Source organism: Dendrobates tinctorius, unplaced genomic scaffold (genome assembly GCF_039654945.1).
Source record: "Dendrobates tinctorius isolate UK_male_01 unplaced genomic scaffold, ASM3965494v1 ptg000561l, whole genome shotgun sequence".
NCBI classification, from domain to species: Eukaryota; Metazoa; Chordata; class Amphibia; order Anura; family Dendrobatidae; genus Dendrobates; species Dendrobates tinctorius.
Window position 1 is genome coordinate 178,954 of NW_027362219.1, and position 21,506 is coordinate 200,459.

At 46.5% G+C, this 21,506-nt stretch overlaps 1 protein-coding gene across 1 annotated transcript in view; it reads right to left on the reverse strand.

Annotated features, from left to right (window-relative positions):
* RNF41 (ring finger protein 41) overlaps window positions 1–19,697 on the reverse strand; it is a 109,470-nt gene extending 89,773 nt beyond the window's left edge. The window contains exon 1 of the mRNA XM_073565152.1: window positions 19,484–19,697. The gene's annotated coding sequence lies outside the window, so the exon portion shown is untranslated. The remainder of the gene's footprint in view (window positions 1–19,483) is intronic.
* Between the last annotated feature and the right edge of the window lie 1,809 nt (window positions 19,698–21,506).

The window sequence follows — 21,506 nt, forward strand, 5'->3', positions numbered from 1 at the left end:
CAAACATTTTTTTTTGCTTCTCTGATCTCTGCTATATTGCAAACCTGCCTGGGAGATGAAAGCTGAGAGGAAACCCGCAGATGTGTCAGGTATAATCACACACAGCTCTGCAGTGAGATCAGGAGAACAGAGAGTGGGCATCACACTGGTAACTCCCCTTCATGTATAAAAATCTCTAGAGGCAGAGTTATCTCCAGGCAGCAGCCTCCCCAGAACCTGGAAGAGATCATTTACAAAAAGTGATGAGGATTTATCAACAAGGCATCTGATAGGAGGCATATTCTCAGCAATATATAACCTTAATGCACATATTAATAGTTTAGATAGGGAATTTGTCACCACATCTAACCTTTCAGTCTGTCCCAGCCTTTTAGTCATGTCCCCAATTAATTGGGCTTACGTAAATAAAGCACAATCACTAGAATAAAAAGTTCTTCTGTACTAAAAGCAGGATATGTATTGATCTAGGAAAAAAAAAAAAATAATGACATCAAAACTCAAAAAAACTAAGTGTTTTGCTGATCAGACAGCGACATAGGGCACTTGTGACCCAAGAATTTGTCCTCATGGCAGGCAAATTCCTGGAGCAGTCACCCATATACGGCCATATGAAGAGTGCATGTGAATGCCCAGTACTTCTCGCTAAAACAGGAATGCGGTCGAATACTTTATAATCTAGTGTTGTTCTCCATACCTCTTTTCCAGTGTCCTTCACATCAATTCTACTTATATATTTATGTATAGTTAAATTTTTTTTCTGTCTATACTTAATATCTATGCATAAACAATTTTTGTATATATTTTGAAGACAGATTTCATGACTCCAATGTTTCTAATTTTATAGGTCAGACAGAGGAAAGGAGGGAAACTCAGGATATGGGTGAACTGCAAGTAAAATTCAATATTGGGGTGTAACTAGATATACGCTGTAAGAAAGCCAGCCACATCACTACATAGCTGACATTTCACATCCAGTAGATACGCCATAGCTTCTCTCAAATTATCCCTTAGCCAAGAGTTAAAGAATAACTTACGACCCCTAGGTGTCCAACTACTGGGACCCCAGTGATCCATGGGACTCTGCTTGTTGTTGAGATTGCCATGTCTTTATTTAAGCGGGTGTGCGCATGCTCAATTCAAGCTTCATTGTCACTGCCAGAGCGCTGTACTCTGCACAGCTCCCAGTATACTGAGCGGTGGTTTAATCTCTCACCAGCACAGTGCCAACAACTCAAAGTTATTACTGTGTGATTCTCCCAGTAAACTGAGCGGTGACGTAATCTCTGCCAAGCACAGTCCCAAGGACTCGGAGACCAGTTACTCAGTGATTAAAACTTAATTTTCTCTCCATAGAAACATTTCAAACCAGTACACTATACATTGCTTTAAAGCCATTTATCTGCAGATTAACCCTATATCTGCAGGCAACTAATGTTTTTGGCAATATCAGATTCTCTTTATATGCACTAATCATAGCCACAGTAGTATTTATATGCACTAATCATAGCCACAGTAGTATTTACTGCTGCAGATTTTTCTGATGCAATTCCATCGCAGGAAGTCAAACCAAACCTTTCACCAGGTTTGACAGATATGAGACACTGTATGATCACCACCTTTCAGGCCTGATATACAACATTCTATAATGCTGCATATAAGCTCCCAACCTGCAAGACAAGAAAAAGACCTTTTATTATACTCACCTACGGGACTGTCCGGTGGTTGTGAATGGTCGTGGTCCGGCGCCTCCCTACATCATCCACAGTCTCCAGGGCATTGCGCTCTTACGCAGGCGTGCTTCTCTGCCCTGTTAATGGCAGAGTAAAGAACTGTAGTGCGCAGGCGCTGGGGTTCCTCGAAGGATTGTGATGCCTGGGAGACTCTGTGGATGACGTAGGGACACGTCACCCACACAAAGCAAGAATGAGGACAGCATCGCAAAAAAAGGGAGGCGCCAAACCAAGACAAGCAACGCCCCTCAGACCAGAACTCCCCACATGCGAGTATAATAAATGGTTCTTTTCTTGCAGGTCAGGTTGAGGGCATATATACAGCATTATAGATTGCTGTACATCAGGCCTGAAAGGTGGTGATCTTAGCTCATATCTATCAAACCTGGTGACAAGTTCCATTTAAGCGGAAGTGTCCCACCAGAACGCAACCTTCACAGAATGATTATCATGCATATTTGAAATCTGCATCCCATGCTTGTGAACATGGCTTCTCGAACACCATTCATATGTGTCAGAAAATGTGAGCATTTATTCTTGTAGATAACAAAACGAAAAAAAAAAAAAAAAAAAATTAGCCTTCATAGTGAGAACTGCAAATCCAAGGGCAGTACTTAACATGCAATTTTAACACACTTGTAGTTTTGGTGTCAAATTCAACAAAAGGGCACATGCCATTCATAAGATTTGTGCAAAGCCCAAAGTCGTTTTTTTCTGACCTTAGCACAAAAGGTTGCATGTTTCACAAAAAGAAAAAAAAAAAAAAAAAAAGTGTCAAAGTAATCGGCATACATAAAAATCACTCATGGGTGGAGATAAAGTAGAGTTGTGCAAAAAAAGAAAAAAGATATAATATACAAGTAGCTTTATAAATTTGTTTGTTACTACATGTGTTTTTTATTGCATTTTTGACGCTGCAGAATTAGCCTCTTTGGTCTGTCATTTGTTAAATAAAGCTGCTTTGTTTTTGATACTTCCTGGTACTGGTATTTGCCTTTGATAACAGTATTGTTACAGTCATGAGCACCTTGTTACAGTCATGTGCACCTTGTAGCGCGTTTCTGCAGCAGAAAAACGCATACGCAGGTTTACCAGCGGATTGTCCACATCTAATGCAATTTTATGTGGCAAATCCTCACAAAGATCAGCGTACAGCAATTAAAGGGTGCTACTGAAGGTCAGTTTACACAAAATAAAAGAAAAGTAATTAACAGTGGGCATGAGATTTCTTTAACATAAGGTGCTGTGATTTTGGTGCTGCTGTAATACTATCATGTAGTGCTTCTTGTTTGTGGCCCATAGGCGGAGCTGACCGGAGGAGGCAGAGCTTCATGGCGAGCGTGCGCTGCGCCTCAAAACGCTAGTGTGAAACTAGCCTTAGCCGAGCACACTCGCTTTTCACTACACGGGACCTCAAGCCAACGTAGAATGCTTGCTATAGTAGTTCTAGGTAAAGCTCAGATGGTCATATACAGAATGCAATGCCAGGACTGTTTGTGGATGGCCTGGCCCAAACGTGCAGCCGCATTTATGTCTATAAGGTTGTAAGTTCAGATCAGAAGACCTGCGGTTGGTCTGGACATTTTGGTCCCTATAAAGACAGTGAAACACAGCCTTCTGTACTCAGCCCAAGACTGTTCGAGCCTGTGGGTTGTTTTACTATGAAACTGCACAATCCCTTTACCAGGCCCATTAAACTGGTAAGTGTTCCAATTACAGTTACATACTTTTCCAACGAGTCCAAGTTTATTGTGCATAAACATATCCTATCCTTGACATTAAATGGGTTTTCTCAACCTCATTGATGAGGAGCACACAGCGCCTGTCCTTTCTGCTCTTCAGTTAGGGGTGGTGCACTGATTAGGTGGACCAGCAGCATGGTTGCATATTACTGGTCTGAAACGTGCACATCTGATGCTGCAAGTATAGTTACAGCTGTTTATTTTTTTAGAAGCAGTTAAGAATTTTACTCATTTATGATGCAGAGTGAAGACCTTGATATTTTACCCATCCACCCCATGGACTGCCGAGAGGATAGCAGAGCTTGGCTTCCTGTAGCTGTCAGTTTGTCATAGCGAAACCCATTACGTGGATCAGTAGGGATTTCAATAGGTAAGCCCAAACCAATCAGCAACTTATGGAAGTGTGCATTAACTCAGTGCTATAGGAGAAAGGAGCCAAGTGTAGCACATCAGTGAAGGTTAGAGAAGGTGAGGAGTTGTGCATCCTATGGGCATAAGCATTCAAAAACAGCGAAATGGAGAGAGAAAGAAAAAAAAAAAAAAAAAAAGAAAAAAAGGGGCTTTGAGCCACTACATCCCAACAGATAGACGTCCAATAAGCACCTCTGGAATAGTAGTGATCCGTAGTGAACAATGGACTATTTTATTACGGCGATGCCAAAAAGAGAAAAGGAGTAGCCGAGCTGCTGAAGACAGGTAGTTTCATTGGAATATATGATCTGCCGATAGATACAGCTACATATTCTGATGGAACTACTTTCCATCGGCAATACCAGTGCCTCGTTGTCGGACATTGCCGCCAGATAATAGCCCACTGGTCACTACAGATTACTTATCCATGTTGAGAATAGGATATTTGTATCAGATCCTCAACACCACATTGTCTTATTGTAGTAAGGACAAACACCTTGGCATAACCCATTACTGCTCAACGGGAGACATTGGGCAAAACTGGTATCAAACAATGATCTGGCATTGGGTCATGGTTTCTATTTTTAACAATGCATGCACAAGAATAAATCTCATCTGTACATAGGTTACTCACATACAAGACCAATACCTGTAGCACAGTATACGGGTCATGGGAATACAGAAGACATGATCCGAGCCCCCACGCAACAAACACTGCCCCCCACACACACATGCACACAGCCGGCACTGGACCCCCCCCCCCCCCACACACACACGCACACAGCCGGCACTGGACCCCCCCCCCCCCACACACACACACACACGCAGCCGGCACTGGACACCCCCCACACACACACACACACACGCAGCCGGCACTGGACACCCCCCCCACACACACACGCAGCCGGCACTGGCCCCCCCCCCACACACACACAGCCGGCACTGGACCCCCCCCCCCCCCCCCCACACACACACACACAGCCGGCACTGGACCCCCCCACACACACACACACACATGCATACGCAGCAGGCACTGGGCCCCCACACACATGCATACGCAGCAGGCACTGGGCCCCCACACACACACATGCATACGCAGCGGGCACTGGGCCCCACACACACACACACATGCATACGCAGCGGGCACTGGGCCCCACACACACACACACATGCATACGCAGCGGGCACTGGGCCCCCCCACACACACACACATGCATACGCAGCGGGCACTGGGCCCCCCCACACACACACACATGCATACGCAGCAGGCCCCCACACACACACATGCATACGCAGCAGGCCCCCACACACACACATGCATACGCAGCAGGCCCCCACACACACACATGCATACGCAGCAGGCCCCCACACACACACATGCATACGCAGCAGGCCCCCACACACACACATGCATACGCAGCAGGCCCCCACACACACACATGCATACGCAGCAGGCCCCCACACACACACATGCATACGCAGCAGGCCCCCACACACACACATGCATACGCAGCAGGCCCCCACACACACACATGCATACGCAGCAGGCCCCCACACACACACATGCATACGCAGCAGGCCCCCACACACACACATGCATACGCAGCAGGCCCCCACACACACACATGCATACGCAGCAGGCCCCCACACACACACATGCATACGCAGCAGGCCCCCACACACACATGCATACGCAGCAGGCCCCCACACACACATGCATACGCAGCAGGCCCCCACACACACATGCATACGCAGCAGGCCCCCACACACACATGCATACGCAGCAGGCCCCCACACACACATGCATACGCAGCAGGCCCCCACACACACATGCATACGCAGCAGGCCCCCACACACACATGCATACGCAGCAGGCACTGGGCCCCCACACACACATGCATATGCAGCAGGCACTGGGCCCCCACACACACACACATGCATATGCAGCAGGCACTGGGCCCCCACACACACACACATGCATATGCAGCAGGCACTGGGCCCCCACACACACACACACACACATGCATATGCAGCAGGCACTGGGCCCCCACACACACACACACACATGCATACGCAGCAGGCACTGGGCCCCCACACACACACACACATGCATACGCAGCAGGCACTGGGCCCCCACACACACACACACATGCATACGCAGCAGGCACTGGGCCCCCACACACACACACATGCATACGCAGCAGGCACTGGGCCCCCACACACACATGCATACGCAGCAGGCACTGGGCCCCCACACACACATGCATACGCAGCAGGCACTGGGCCCCCACACACACATGCATACGCAGCAGGCACTGGGCCCCCACACACACATGCATACGCAGCAGGCACTGGGCCCCCACACACACACACACATGCATACGCAGCAGGCACTGGGCCCCCACACACACATGCATATGCAGCAGGCACTGGGCCCCCACACACACACACACACACACACACATGCATATGCAGCAGGCACTGGGCCCCCACACACACACACACACACACACACACACATACGCAGCAGGCACTGGGCCCCCACACACACACACACACACACATGCATACGCAGCAGGCACTGGGCCCCCACACACACACACACACACACATGCATACGCAGCAGGCACTGGGCCCCCACACACACACACACACATGCATACGCAGCAGGCACTGGGCCCCCACACACACACACACACACATGCATATGCAGCAGGCACTGGGCCCCCACACACACATGCATATGCAGCAGGCACTGGGCCCCCACACACACACACACATGCATATGCAGCAGGCACTGGGCCCCCACACACACACACATGCATAAGCAGCAGGCACTGGGCCCCCACACACACACACACACACACACGCATACGCAGCAGGCACTGGGCCCCCACACACACGCACACATGCATACGCAGCAGGCACTGGGCCCCCACACACACACGCATACGCAGCAGGCACTGGGCTAGAAGACCACCCCCGGGTTAGCCCCCCCTTAGTGAGAATTTGGGTAAAAAATGACTACATTCGTTAGATCTTTGTTAGATCCGGTTTGATCAACCAAAACTAACGTTAGATCACCCCTACAAAATGAGATATTTACGATCTTTTCCAGGGGGGGCTAACCCGTAGCTAGCCCCCCCAACTATGAAATTTGCCGTTTTTTGGATGGATTCTGATAGATATTCGTTAGATCCGGTTTGATCAGCAAAAATTAGCGTTAGATCTCCTTTCGTTTCCGAGATATTGGGGGGGGGCGGTGGGGGGTTAGCCCCCCCTAATTTGAAATTTGCCATTTTTTGGATGGATTCTGATAGATATTCGTTAGATCCGGTTTGATCAGCAAAAATTAACGTTAGATCTCCTTTCGTTCCCGAGATATTGGGGGTGTCAGGTGGGGGTTTAGGTACGGGTTAGCCCCCCCTAATTTGAAATTTGCCGTTTTTTGGATGGATTCTGATAGATATTCGTTAGATCCGGTTTGACCAGCAAAAATTAACGTTAGATCTCCTTTCGTTCCCGAGATATTGGGGGTGTCAGGTGGGGGGTTAGGTACGGGTTAGCCCCCCTAATTTGAAATTTGCCGTTTTTTGGATGGATTCTGATAGATATTCGTTAGATCCGGTTTGATCAGCAAAAATTAACGTTAGATCTCCTTTCGTTCCCGAGACATTGGGGGTGTCAGGTGGGGGGTTAGGTACGGGTTAGCCCCCCCTAATTTGAAATTTGCCGTTTTTTGGATGGATTCTGATAGATATTCGTTAGATCCGGTTTGATCAGCAAAAATTAACGTTAGATCTCCTTTCGTTCCCGAGATATTGGGGGTGTCAGGTGGGGGGTTAGGTACGGGTTAGCCCCCCCTAATTTGAAATTTGCCGTTTTTTGGATGGATTCTGATAGATATTCGTTAGATCCGGTTTGATCAGCAAAAATTAACGTTAGATCTCCTTTCGTTCCCGAGATATTGGGGGTGTCAGGTGGGGGGTTAGGTACGGGTTAGCCCCCCCTAATTTGAAATTTGCCATTTTTTGGATGGATTCTGATAGATATTCGTTAGATCCGGTTTGATCAGCAAAAATTAACGTTAGATCTCCTTTCGTTCCCGAGATATTGGGGGTGTCAGGTGGGGGGTTAGGTACGGGTTAGCCCCCCCTAATTTGAAATTTGCCGTTTTTTGGATGGATTCTGATAGATATTCGTTAGATCCGGTTTGATCAGCAAAAATTAACGTTAGATCTCCTTTCGTTCCCGAGATATTGGGGGTGTCAGGTGGGGGGTTAGGTACGGGTTAGCCCCCCCTAATTTGAAATTTGCCGTTTTTTGGATGGATTCTGATAGATATTCGTTAGATCCGGTTTGATCAGCAAAAATTAACGTTAGATCTCCTTTCGTTCCCGAGATATTGGGGGTGTCAGGTGGGGGGTTAGGTACGGGTTAGCCCCCCCTAATTTGAAATTTGCCGTTTTTTGGATGGATTCTGATAGATATTCGTTAGATCCGGTTTGATCAGCAAAAATTAACGTTAGATCTCCTTTCGTTCCCGAGATATTGGGGGTGTCAGGTGGGGGGTTAGGTACGGGTTAGCCCCCCCTAATTTGAAATTTGCCGTTTTTTGGATGGATTCTGATAGATATTCGTTAGATCCGGTTTGATCAGCAAAAATTAACGTTAGATCTCCTTTCGTTCCCGAGATATTGGGGGTGTCAGGTGGGGGGTTAGGTACGGGTTAGCCCCCCCTAATTTGAAATTTGCCGTTTTTTGGATGGATTCTGATAGATATTCGTTAGATCCGGTTTGATCAGCAAAAATTAACGTTAGATCTCCTTTCGTTCCCGAGATATTGGGGGTGTCAGGTGGGGGGTTAGGTACGGGTTAGCCCCCCCTAATTTGAAATTTGCCGTTTTTTGGATGGATTCTGATAGATATTCATTAGATCCGGTTTGATCAGCAAAAATTAACGTTAGATCTCCTTTCGTTCCCGAGATATTGGGGGTGTCAGGTGGGGGGTTAGGTACGGGTTAGCCCCCCCTAATTTGAAATTTGCCGTTTTTTGGATGGATTCTGATAGATATTCATTAGATCCGGTTTGATCAGCAAAAATTAACGTTAGATCTCCTTTCGTTCCCGAGATATTGGGGGTGTCAGGTGGGGGGTTAGGTACGGGTTAGCCCCCCCTAATTTGAAATTTGCCGTTTTTTGGATGGATTCTGATAGATATTCGTTAGATCCGGTTTGATCAGCAAAAATTAACGTTAGATCTCCTTTCGTTCCCGAGATATTGGGGGTGTCAGGTGGGGGGTTAGGTACGGGTTAGCCCCCCCTAATTTGAAATTTGCCGTTTTTTGGATGGATTCTGATAGATATTCGTTAGATCCGGTTTGATCAGCAAAAATTAACGTTAGATCTCCATTCGTTCCCGAGATATTGGGGGTGTCAGGTGGGGGGTTAGGTACGGGTTAGCCCCCCCTAATTTGAAATTTGCCGTTTTTTGGATGGATTCTGATAGATATTCGTTAGATCCGGTTTGATCAGCAAAAATTAACGTTAGATCTCCTTTCGTTCCCGAGATATTGGGGGTGTCAGGTGGGGGGTTAGGTACGGGTTAGCCCCCCTAATTTGAAATTTGCCGTTTTTTGGATGGATTCTGATAGATATTCGTTAGATCCGGTTTGATCAGCAAAAATTAACGTTAGATCTCCTTTCGTTCCCGAGATATTGGGGGTGTCAGGTGGGGGGTTAGGTACGGGTTAGCCCCCCCTAATTTGAAATTTGCCGTTTTTTGGATGGATTCTGATAGATATTCGTTAGATCCGGTTTGATCAGCAAAAATTAACGTTAGATCTCCTTTCGTTCCCGGGATATTGGGGTGTCAGGTGGGGGGTTAGGTACGGGTTAGCCCCCCCCCAATTTGAAATTTGCAGTTTTTTGGATGGATTCTGATAGATATTCGTTAGATCTGGTTCAGCAGCGGTCCCGAGGTGTAGATGGAGAAGAGGAGGGGTCCAATTGGGGGAGACCAACAGAGAGAGAGTGAAGTGAGGAGGTGGTGAGTGAGTGGGACAATCTGAAAGTTCGGTCAGTGAGTCATTTTCGTCCCCCATGATGCCTACAGGCCGCCTCTTCGCAATCATCGCAGCACACTCCCCCCCCTTCCTCGCCGCGACACATCGCCAGTGAAGTCCTGATGCTGCCCACAACTGGCCCCCGCCGAAGTCGCTGCTGCTCAAACGGATCTAACGAATATCTATCAGAATCCATTTAAAAAACGGCAAATTTCAAAGTACAGGGGGGCCTGTTTTTTGCATAGCTAGCAAGTTGTATTTTATCTTGGCACCACTTTGGAGTGCATATAATGTTTTGTATAACTTTTATTTATTTTTTAGGATGGAGAAAATTTTAAAAAAATTAATTGCGCTAATGTTTTTTGAGTTTTATTTTTAGTTAGTTTCCTGTGCGGTAAAAATAGCAGAATAACTTTATTCTCCGTGTCAGGTCAGACACACCGAAACCAAATTTATGTAATTTTTTTTTTTTTTTACTACTTTTAAAAAGTAAAACGTTTTTTTTTTAAATAATGAGAGAGGATTTGGTCTCACCGCATGCGCAGCCCCGTAGAGCTTTTATTTGTCTGACTACGGAGCTGTGGGATGCCTCATTTTTTGCGGGAAGAGTTGTAGCTTTTATTCGGACCATTTTGGGGTATATCCGATTTTTTTAATTACGTTTTATGCCTTTTTTTGTGACTCAAACAGTGAAAAAAATAGAAATTATGGCTTTTTTTTATTTTTTATGGCGTTTACCGTGTGGAATAAATATTAAAATATTTAATTTTTGGGGGTTGGGATCCCAGCTGACGGTAGGACAGCTGGGTTCCTGCGATTGCCGACGGGGCAAGCTGGGGCTGCCATTCCCCGCCCGACGTGAAAACTCTATGGCGGAGGAATAAGGCCCGGCTGGCCCCGTCGGCAAAAGTCAATGGGCGGTCGTCAAGGGGTTAAAAAAGCCTGTACATAGACTAAACAAAAACTCCTCATGTGGTCTCATTTTTAATCAATTTAATTATCAAACAAATACAGTGGGGGAAAAAAAGTATTCAGTCAGTCAGCAATAGTGCAAGTTCCACCACTTAAAAAGATGAGAGGCGTCTGTAATTTACATCATTGGTAGACCTCAACTATGGGAGACAAACTGAGAAAAAAAAATCCAGAAAATCACATTGTCTGGTTTTTTTTTCATTTTATTTGCATATTATGGTGGAAAATAAGTATTTGGTCAGAAACAAAATTTCATCTCAATACTTTGTGATATATCCTTTGTTGGCAATGACAGAGGTCAAACGTTTTCTGTAAGTCTTCACAAGGTTGCCACACACTGTTGTTGGTATGTTGGCCCATTCCTCCATGCAGATCTCCTCTAGAGCAGTGATGTTTTTGGCTTTTCGCTTGGCAACACGGAATTTCAACTCCCTCCAAAGGTTTTCTATAGGGTTGAGATCTGGAGACTGGCTAGGCCACTCCAGGACCTTGAAATGCTTCTTACGAAGCCACTCCTTCGTTGCCCTGGCGGTGTGCTTTGGATCATTGTCATGTTGAAAGACCCAGCCACGTTTCATCTTCAATGCCCTTGCTGATGGAAGGAGGTTTGCACTCAAAATCTCACGATACATGGCCCCATTCATTCTTTCATGTACCCGGATCAGTCGTCCTGGCCCCTTTGCAGAGAAACAGCCCCAAAGCATGATGTTTCCACCACCATGCTTTACAGTAGGTATGGTGTTTGATGGATGCAACTCAGTATTCTTTTTCCTCCAAACACGACAAGTTGTGTTTCTACCAAACAGTTCCAGTTTGGTTTCATCAGACCATAGGACATTCTCCCAAAACTCCTCTGGATCATCCAAATGCTCACTAGCAAACTTCAGACGGGCCCGGACATGTACAGGGTTAAGCAGTGGGACACGTCTGGCACTGCAGGATCTGAGTCCATGGTGGCGTAGTGTGTTACTTATGGTAGGCCTTGTTACATTGGTCCCAGCTCTCTGCAGTTCATTCACTAGGTCCCCCCGCGTGGTTCTGGGATTTTTGCTCACCGTTCTTGTGATCATTCTGACCCCACGGGGTGGGATTTTGCGTGGAGCACCAGATCGAGGGAGATTATCAGTGGTCTTGTATGTCTTCCATTTTCTAATTATTGCTCACACAGTTGATTTCTTCACTCCAAGCTGGTTGGCTATTGCAGATTCAGTCTTCCCAGCCTGGTGCAGGGCTACAATTTTGTTTCTGGTGTCCTTTGACAGCTCTTTGGTCTTCACCATAGTGGAGTTTGGAGTCAGACAGTTTGAGGGTGTGCACAGGTGTCTTTTTATACTGATAACAAGTTTAAACAGGTGCCATTACTACAGGTAATGAGTGGAGGAAAGAGGAGACTCTTAAAGAAGAAGTTACAGGTCTGTGAGAGCCAGAAATCTTGATTGCTTGTTTCTGACCAAATACTTATTTTCCACCATAATATGCAAATAAAATGAAAAAAAAAACAGACAATGTGATTTTCTGGATTTTTTTTTCTCAGTTTGTCTCCCATAGTTGAGGTCTACCTATGATGTAAATTACAGACGCCTCTCATCTTTTTAAGTGGTGGAACTTGCACTATTGCTGACTGACTAAATACTTTTTTTCCCCACTGTAAATCTTATTAGTACAGTGAAAAACACAAGTAAAAGTAATACCTTACAGAAATAGATATTTAACAGTGAAAACCTGAAAGTTTAGGACTGCAAATCCCTGTAATATAAATAGAACACCTACATTTTAACATCTAGACGGAGTTCCTGAGTTATCGGTGTTTGACTTACACAAAAAACAAAGAAAATTACTAATGTGACTCGATATAAATTTATTCAAATGTTTAATCTCATAGAATACCAATAATAATTTACAATAAATATTCATGAAAGATGTAGGCTGTATCTGAAGAAGAGAAGGACTGGAAATTCCCATGAGTGCAAAGTAACTCAAACAAAACAAAGAAGAACACCAACACCCCAACACCGGGGCATTCCTGTTCTTCTTCTTCTTTCCTTTGAGTTACTTTGCACTCATGGGAATTTTCAGTCCTTCTATTCTTCAGATACAGCCTACATCTTTCGTGAATATTTATTGTAAATTATTATTGGTATTCTATGAGATTAAACATTTCAATAAATTTATCTCCATTTCCCTTTTAGTTTTTCTTCACTCATACAAAAACCCTACTTCGGAATGGAGGAACCGTCTTTGGATAGAAAGAAGTGTGTGGCGGTCGGGGCGCTCCACCGAGGCCGGCTTAGCTCCTAGTAGAGGCTGTAGCTGTGCTCAGCCTGTGAGGAGCTTGGCAAGCGCTGCTGTGTGTCACTGCCTCCTAAGCGTCCTGACCCAGCCTGCAGATGTCGGATCAGCTCAGACAGCAGCAGCCCTCCTATAGGTGAGCGGGATGATGAGCTCCATGCAGCCACTTGCTCCTGCTGCCATGTAAGCCATATTGCTGTGCAGCAGGTGGTGAGGAGTGGGACTAGGGACACACAGGAGAGCAAAGCGAAGGCAACATTACTGACTTTGGGGGCATTATTGCTTAAGATGGGGGTATGTGAGGGTTGTTACTTGTATTACATGTATTGTCTGTAAACATTACTGCATGTAACATGGAAAGTGATCCTACTTAATCGCCAATACACCATGGACATCTCAGTGTTTTGGTTGGAATTTCATTTGTAAAGTTGAACTGTCATCAAAAAATAGATTTTGTTTAAAGGGTACCGTAACGTTTTTTTTATTTATTTATTTTTAATTCTGTCATGCTGTGGCTGCTGGCCACAGCATGACAGTAAGTTATGTGCGGCAGTACGGCGGGACATCTGTCCACCAATGCCGCTGCACCGGTCGGGGGACCCCCTACCCCCGCCGAATCTGGTGAGTGGAAACCTTCAATGACCTGGTGATGAACCAGGTCATTAGGCATAACGCCCACCGCCGCTGAAGCCCGCCCACCCACAGCCATTGAATGGGCCAAGAGTCGACGTCACGTGACGCAGCAGACTGCTGCATCATGTGATGTTGCAGGGGGTGTGGCCTTCATTCCAGGAAGTGGCCGCATCGCAGCCACTCCTGGCCTGCCCCCGGCGCGAGGACCTTGACTCATTTAGCATTTTGCCAGATCAGTCAAGAGATTTCTGGCTCTGGCGGTGGGAGGAGGGCTGCAGGAGGTCAGGAGCACAGCTGCAGCTGCACACAGTTTTCTGTCATGCTGTGGGCATCAGCCACAGCATGACAGAATGCAGAGTAAAGGTTCAGGTGCTCTTTAACGCTGTGTCCATGCTCACAATTTTTCCCCATCAATGACTGCCATCATGGCAGGAAAGAAAAAAAGGTGAGGTGATGGTCCGATTCAAAGTGAATGGGACCATCATTACAATTTTTTGTCTCCCCACTACTTCACCGTCCCGTCATGGCATCATAAGACTGGGTGGGAAAGTAGTGGGGAGAAAATGCTGCTAGCAGCCTTATTCTTGTCGTCATTCACTGATGGTCAGAGCACTGCCTGTCGTCTGCCCCTCAGAGAATTAATAATTTTCAATGCAGTTTCAGGCCGCCGACTCTCATTTCTCTGGCACCTCCTCTGGTTCATGAGCTGGAGGTGGTCGGATCGCTGACGTCTGGCACACTCTTGTGTACTTGCAATCTGCACATCAGCCTGCATGGAAGTGAACAGTGCCAGCAGGGGAGTTCCTCAAGTATACTGGATGATGTCCGCCATCTGAACACATAAGCTGGAGGAGGAGACAGATAAGATAATTAGCTGCCTGAGACGGCATGCCTCTGCACACCCATCAGGCTGGGAATGCCTCTTTAGTGGGCATCATGCTTCTTTCTCTTTTGGATTTATATATGTTGGTGTGCTTAAAGGGAATCTTCCACCTAATGCTACTCTATGCAGCTGTGAGCAGGCCTGTATTGTCCTGCAGACACACAGAATAATGACACCAGTGGCGCTCCACTCCGAGGTGCCGTCTGGGTGCTGCAGCGCCCAGAACTAGGCGCATGCCAGCTATCTAATAGCACGACTAGGCTGGTCATGTGGTCACTAGCCCAGCTCTGCTGCCAGTTCTCAGCATTTCAGTGAAGCATTCTACACTCGTGTGAATGACTAATATCCTATATATGAATAAATTGGCCAACACAAATAACGTAATGGGGAGGCTTGAAGTAAAGGACGGGTTTGCAGCTACTTGGCACATTTTCCTATTGTGCACTTATGTGCTTAAAGTGGGATTAAATTTCCTAACACACAGCTATGTACATCCATTCTCCTGCCGCCATCCATATCTGCACACACTGACCAGCAGATCCATACACACACTCATGCACGGATTACACACAGCAGATCAGACCTTCCTGCATAGAAATATGCCATACATAGGAAATCAATACCAACCTTCACATTTAGTGATCACACTTATACGAGGATGTGTTTCTCTGCCTGCTCTTATGACTAAAGTGAAGCTGAACATCCAAAGAAAAGGGTCACACACAGGGTCAAACAGAGGGCGGGATCAAAATCACTCAAAAGTGGAGACATGGTGTTGATAAAACTACATGCAAATGTAAAAGGAGCTAAGTGGGTTTTCAAGCCATTGCCCCACCTGGTTTTTCCACATGTGGTTTTCAATGGCATCATGCAGTGCTTAGGGAGCGGATGAGCATGTGATCGGCTCCATCATGCTGCGCTCCTCTGTTCCACCGCTATGCCACCTGTTGCATTTCCTGCCCTGTATTTAGCTTTCAGGTAACTTTTGATAAGTCATAGAGGCATATCAACGTTTATCTGCTGACGTAGGCTAAGTTCACACTGCTTAAATATGACACCTGTTTTGTCTGAGCCGAAATTAAACTCTGAATGTGGTACTGCAGGGGTTCCTTGGTGTCTCCTGCTGGCGGGGTGACATCGCCCCTCCAGTGTCCTATGCCGGGGAAATGCCAGGGAACCACAGGCAAGCCCTGCAGTACAAGACCCACAGGTAGCCGACAGCAAGGGAGGCCATGAGTACCCGTGCCGCTGCAGCGGAGCACTGCTCACAGGCGTCCCTCTGTTGTGGCACTGTAAGGATTCCCTGAGCTTTCCCGCTGGCAGGGTGACGTCACCCCACCAGCGTTCTGCAGCCTGGGAAAATCCCGGGGAACCCCTTCAGCACCATACATCACATGCTCACATTGGATTACAGATCAGCTACTACCAGGGGTCAAGTTCTGGGAAAAAAATGTGGGAACTCACCCAAGATTTCCTACTTGCCCCCACTCTGATGAGAGTTACACCAACGTAGTAATGAAATAATACTGCCATACTGTGACTGAATAAAACACCATGCAAAGACCAATATTACTCCTATACAGTGACCATAGATAGGCAGAAACTAGCTACACAGGCGCTCTGCAGACCGCACTAGTGGTTATGTTACTTTTAGGCTTCTTTCACATGATCATATGCGTATTGCGCGCGTTAAAAATGCAGCGTTGTCACTGCACATTTCCCGTCATATTTCACGCAGCCCAGTGATTTGTATTAATGGGCTAATCGTGTAATATGCTACAGAATAGAACATCCTGTAATTGTTTTTTTTTTTTTTACACACATTTGCGTATGCGTGAAAATAACGCATATGAGAATAAACGCATCGGTTTCAATGGGTACATTTCATCGTGAAATACACATGCATGAAAAACAGCGTATTACACGACAAAACTAAGATCATGTGAAAGAGGCCTTATATCCAGTGGTCACATGCGACGTTTGCTGTTACTGGGGTCATTTGCTTTGCCTATTTCTAGTCCAGACCGCCACAATGAATTTTCCAAGCCGCTACTTGTCTCTGTAGGATTTTGCATTCAGACAGCTACGGGTTAGCCCCCCCCCCAGAAAAAGATCGGAACTATCTCGGGAACAACAGGAGATCTAACGTTAATTTTTGCTGATCAAACCGGATCTAACGAATATCTATCAGCATCCATCCAAAAAACAGCAAATTTCAAAGTTGGGGGGGCTAACCCGTACCTAACCCCCCACCTGACACCCCCAATATCTCGGGAACAAAAGGAGATCTAACGTTAATTTTTGCTGATCAAACCGGATCTAACGAATATCTATCAGAATCCATCCAAAAAATGGCAAATTTCAAATTAGGGGGGGCTAACCCGTACCTAACCCCCCACCTGACACCCCCAATATCTCGGGAACGAAAGGAGATCTAACGTTAATTTTTGCTGATCAAACCGGATCTAACGAATATCTATCAGAATCCATCCAAAAAATGGCAAATTTCAAATTAGGGGGGGCTAACCCGTACCTAACCCCCCACCTGACACCCCCAATATCTCGGGAACGAAAGGAGATCTAACGTTAATTTTTGCTGATCAAACCGGATCTAACGAATATCTATCAGAATCCATGCAAAAAACTGCAAATTTCAAATTGGGGGGGCTAACCCGTACCTAACCCCCCACCTGACACCCCCAATATCTCGGGAACAAAAGGAGATCTAACGTTAATTTTTGCTGATCAAACCGGATCTAACGAATATCTATCAGAATCCATCCAAAAAACTGCAAATTTCAAATTAGGGGGGGCTAACCCCCCACCGCCCCCCCCCCCAATATCTCGGGAACGAAAGGAGATCTAACGTTAATTTTTGCTGATCAAACCGGATCTAACGAATATCTATCAGAATCCATCCAAAAAACAGCAAATTTCAAAGTTGGGGGGGCTAACCCGTACCTAACCCCCCACCTGACACCCCCAATATCTCGGGAACAAAAGGAGATCTAACGTTAATTTTTGCTGATCAAACCGGATCTAACGAATATCTATCAGAATCCATCCAAAAAATGGCAAATTTCAAATTAGGGGGGGCTAACCCGTACCTAACCCCCCACCTGACACCCCCAATATGTCGGGAACGAAAGGAGATCTAACGTTAATTTTTGCTGATCAAACCGGATCTAACGAATATCTATCAGAATCCATCCAAAAAACAGCAAATTTCAAAGTTGGGGGGGCTAACCCGTACCTAACCCCCCACCTGACACCCCCAATATCTCGGGAACGAAAGGAGATCTAACGTTAATTTTTGCTGATCAAACCGGATCTAACGAATATCTATCAGAATCCATCCAAAAAACTGCAAATTTCAAATTAGGGGGGGCTAACCCCCCACCGCCCCCCCCCAATATCTCGGGAACGAAAGGAGATCTAACGTTAATTTTTGCTGATCAAACCGGATCTAACGAATATCTATCAGAATCCATGCAAAAAACGGCAAATTTCAAATTAGGGGGGGCTAACCCGTACCTAACCCCCCACCTGACACCCCCAATATCTCGGGAACAAAAGGAGATCTAACGTTAATTTTTGCTGATCAAACCGGATCTAACGAATATCTATCAGAATCCATCCAAAAAACGGCAAATTTCAAATTAGGGGGGGCTAACCCGTACCTAACCCCCCACCTGACACCCCCAATATCTCGGGAACGAATGGAGATCTAACGTTAATTTTTGCTGATCAAACCGGATCTAACGAATATCTATCAGAATCCATCCAAAAAACGGCAAATTTCAAATTAGGGGGGGCTAACCCGTACCTAACCCCCCACCTGACACCCCCAATATCTCGGGAATGAAAGGAGATCTAACGTTAATTTTTGCTGATCAAACCGGATCTAACGAATATCTATCAGAATCCATCCAAAAAACGGCAAATTTCAAATTAGGGGGGGCTAACCCGTACCTAACCCCCCACCTGACACCCCCAATATCTCGGGAACGAAAGGAGATCTAACGTTAATTTTTGCTGATCAAACCGGATCTAACGAATATCTATCAGAATCCATCCAAAAAACGGCAAATTTCAAATTAGGGGGGGCTAACCCGTACCTAACCCCCCACCTGACACCCCCAATATCTCGGGAACGAAAGGAGATCTAACGTTAATTTTTGCTGATCAAACCGGATCTAACGAATATCTATCAGAATCCATCCAAAAAATGGCAAATTTCAAATTAGGGGGGGCTAACCCCCCACCGCCCCCCCCCAATATCTCGGAAACGAAAGGAGATCTAACGCTAATTTTTGCTGATCAAACCGGATCTAACGAATATCTATCAGAATCCATCCAAAAAACGGCAAATTTCATAGTTGGGGGGGCTAGCTACGGGTTAGCCCCCCCTGGAAAAGATCGTAAATATCTCATTTTGTAGGGGTGATCTAACGTTAGTTTTGGTTGATCAAACCGGATCTAACAAAGATCTAACGAATGTAGTCATTTTTTACCCAAATTCTCACTAAGGGGGGGCTAACCCGGGGGTGGTGGCTAGAAGCTGGATTACAGCCGTACCTTCCAGCAATAACTTCTGCCGCCATAATGTGCAGTGCACACAGAAAGTGTCACAGGAAAGTTACCCCGGCCTCCCCCTGCAGGCAGCGCACATAACATGCTCGGAGTTCCCACCTGCCCGGACACGAACTTCCTCCCGGGGCCTCAGCCCGGGTATCCTGACACTTCAAACGAACTCACCGTGACTAGCCCCAACCCCAACGGAGCGGACGCCGCCTCCCCCGGGGAAGGGAGTCTCCGGTGCCCGGACGCTCCGTCTCTCCGTTTGCCCCTGACAGAAGCTGACGCCACCACCGGTCTTGCAGCTCTGCTGCTACGCAACCCACAGCCAAGTCACGCCCGTCCGTCCTATGACTAATGGCTGACATTACCCAATCACAGGGCAGAATTCTGGAGAGTGGGCGACGACCAACTATTCTGCAACAAATCAGAAGAAAATATGGGATAAAGGGGCGGGGACATAGACCTGGAGGTGTCCTGAGCGAAGGGAGAGCCTTTAACTCATTCCTGAGCTCGTGACGTAGCAGAACTCCCGGCCAATCAGAGTGTAGTTGCTAGTCAATTGTTTCCATACGTCACCGGCGCGCACCCGCTCAGAGCTCTAATTACGGCAGACTGTAAATCCTGGCCGCCATGTTGTTTCTTTCCATTCATCAGTTGCAGGGAGCTTCAGTATGGCTGAATATCTTGCAGTGTGGCCAGTGCAGCACTACAGAGCCTAGAATGTCTGGTCTAGGGGTCGTGAAGCAGAACTATCAGTGTGGGAAGGGGAGAGGCAGCCATGGCAAAAATATTGGAGGAGTTCATAGATAAGGAGTGTGTTGTCCTCTGTGAGGTCTGGTCCAGGGCTGTGATGCCCCCACACGTCTGAGAACATTCCTTAAAGGGAACCTGTCACCTCTTTTTGGATATTAAACTGGTCCCAGTGTGGACACGTTTTTGTAAAAAAATCTCTAAGTAGTAGGCTTAAAGGGAACCTGCCGCCTCGTTTTTCAACTATAAGTAGCGGCCACTGCCTTTCGGGGCTTACCTACAGCAGTCTGTAATGCTGTAGATAAGCCCCCGATCTGACCTGAAAGATAAGAAAAACAAGGTTATATTATACTCACCCACGGACGGTCCGGTCCGATGGGGGTCACAGGTCTGGCGCCTCCCATGTTCATGCAATGTCGTTACCTTCCTTGCTTCGTGTCGTGGCTCCTGCGCAGGTGCACTGATCTGCCCTGTTGAGGACAAAGTACTGCAGTGCGCAGGCGCCAGGAAAGGTTAGAGAGGCCCAGCGCCTGCGCACTGCAGTACTCTGCTCTGCCCTCCACAGGGCAGATCAGTACACGTGCGCAGGAGCCACGACAAGAAGCAAGGAAGATGACGACATCTCATGAAGATGGGAGGCGCCGGACCCGGACCGCCCCGGGTGAGTATAATAAAACTTGTTTTTCTTATCTTTCACGTCGGATCGGGGGCTTATCTACATCATTATAGATGCTGTAGATAAGCCCCGAAAGGCAGTGGCTGCAGCTTATAGCTGAAAAATGAGGTGACAGGTTCCCTTTAAAATACACTTTTTTGTACAGCCCCAGCTTCATGTCGTATGCGCTGTGTGCTGAGTGGAGGAGACACAGTGGTGCGTATAGCGTTCACGCTCACACGTCATGTAACCACTGACTGGGAGCGGCTCTGGCGCATGCCAACATCTGACATGAAGCTGGGGCTGTACACCCAGAGTCGGGGACAGATGGGCAGTGCACACGCGCGGGATTTAATACGTGGTTGCTGTGACGTTGGGACAATCAAATGCAATCCTGTGGGCCTGCATAATATGAAAATTAATAACCCATACAAAGAAAAATTGCACATGCAGAACTGGAAGTAGATAAAAGGGTATAATTTTTTATTAGACAATTATTTAAACCACATATATCCGTAATATTAATAAGGAATGGTGAGACTGTGAAAATACCAAGAAATAGGCACCACAGATCAGAGTCAAGTAAGTGAGAAATCAGTGCAACATACTGCTCAAGACATCAATAATAATGTAAATAGGTATCAAACCGTTATATAATTTAGACCATTGGTAATGTACACCAATAAAGTGGTAAAGAGATGAAGGGGCAAATAAAACGTGCGATTCAATACTTACCTCAGACCTGCAGTGCCACGACCCCTACACGTGTTTCGGCTTGTGTTTTTTTTTTCCGGA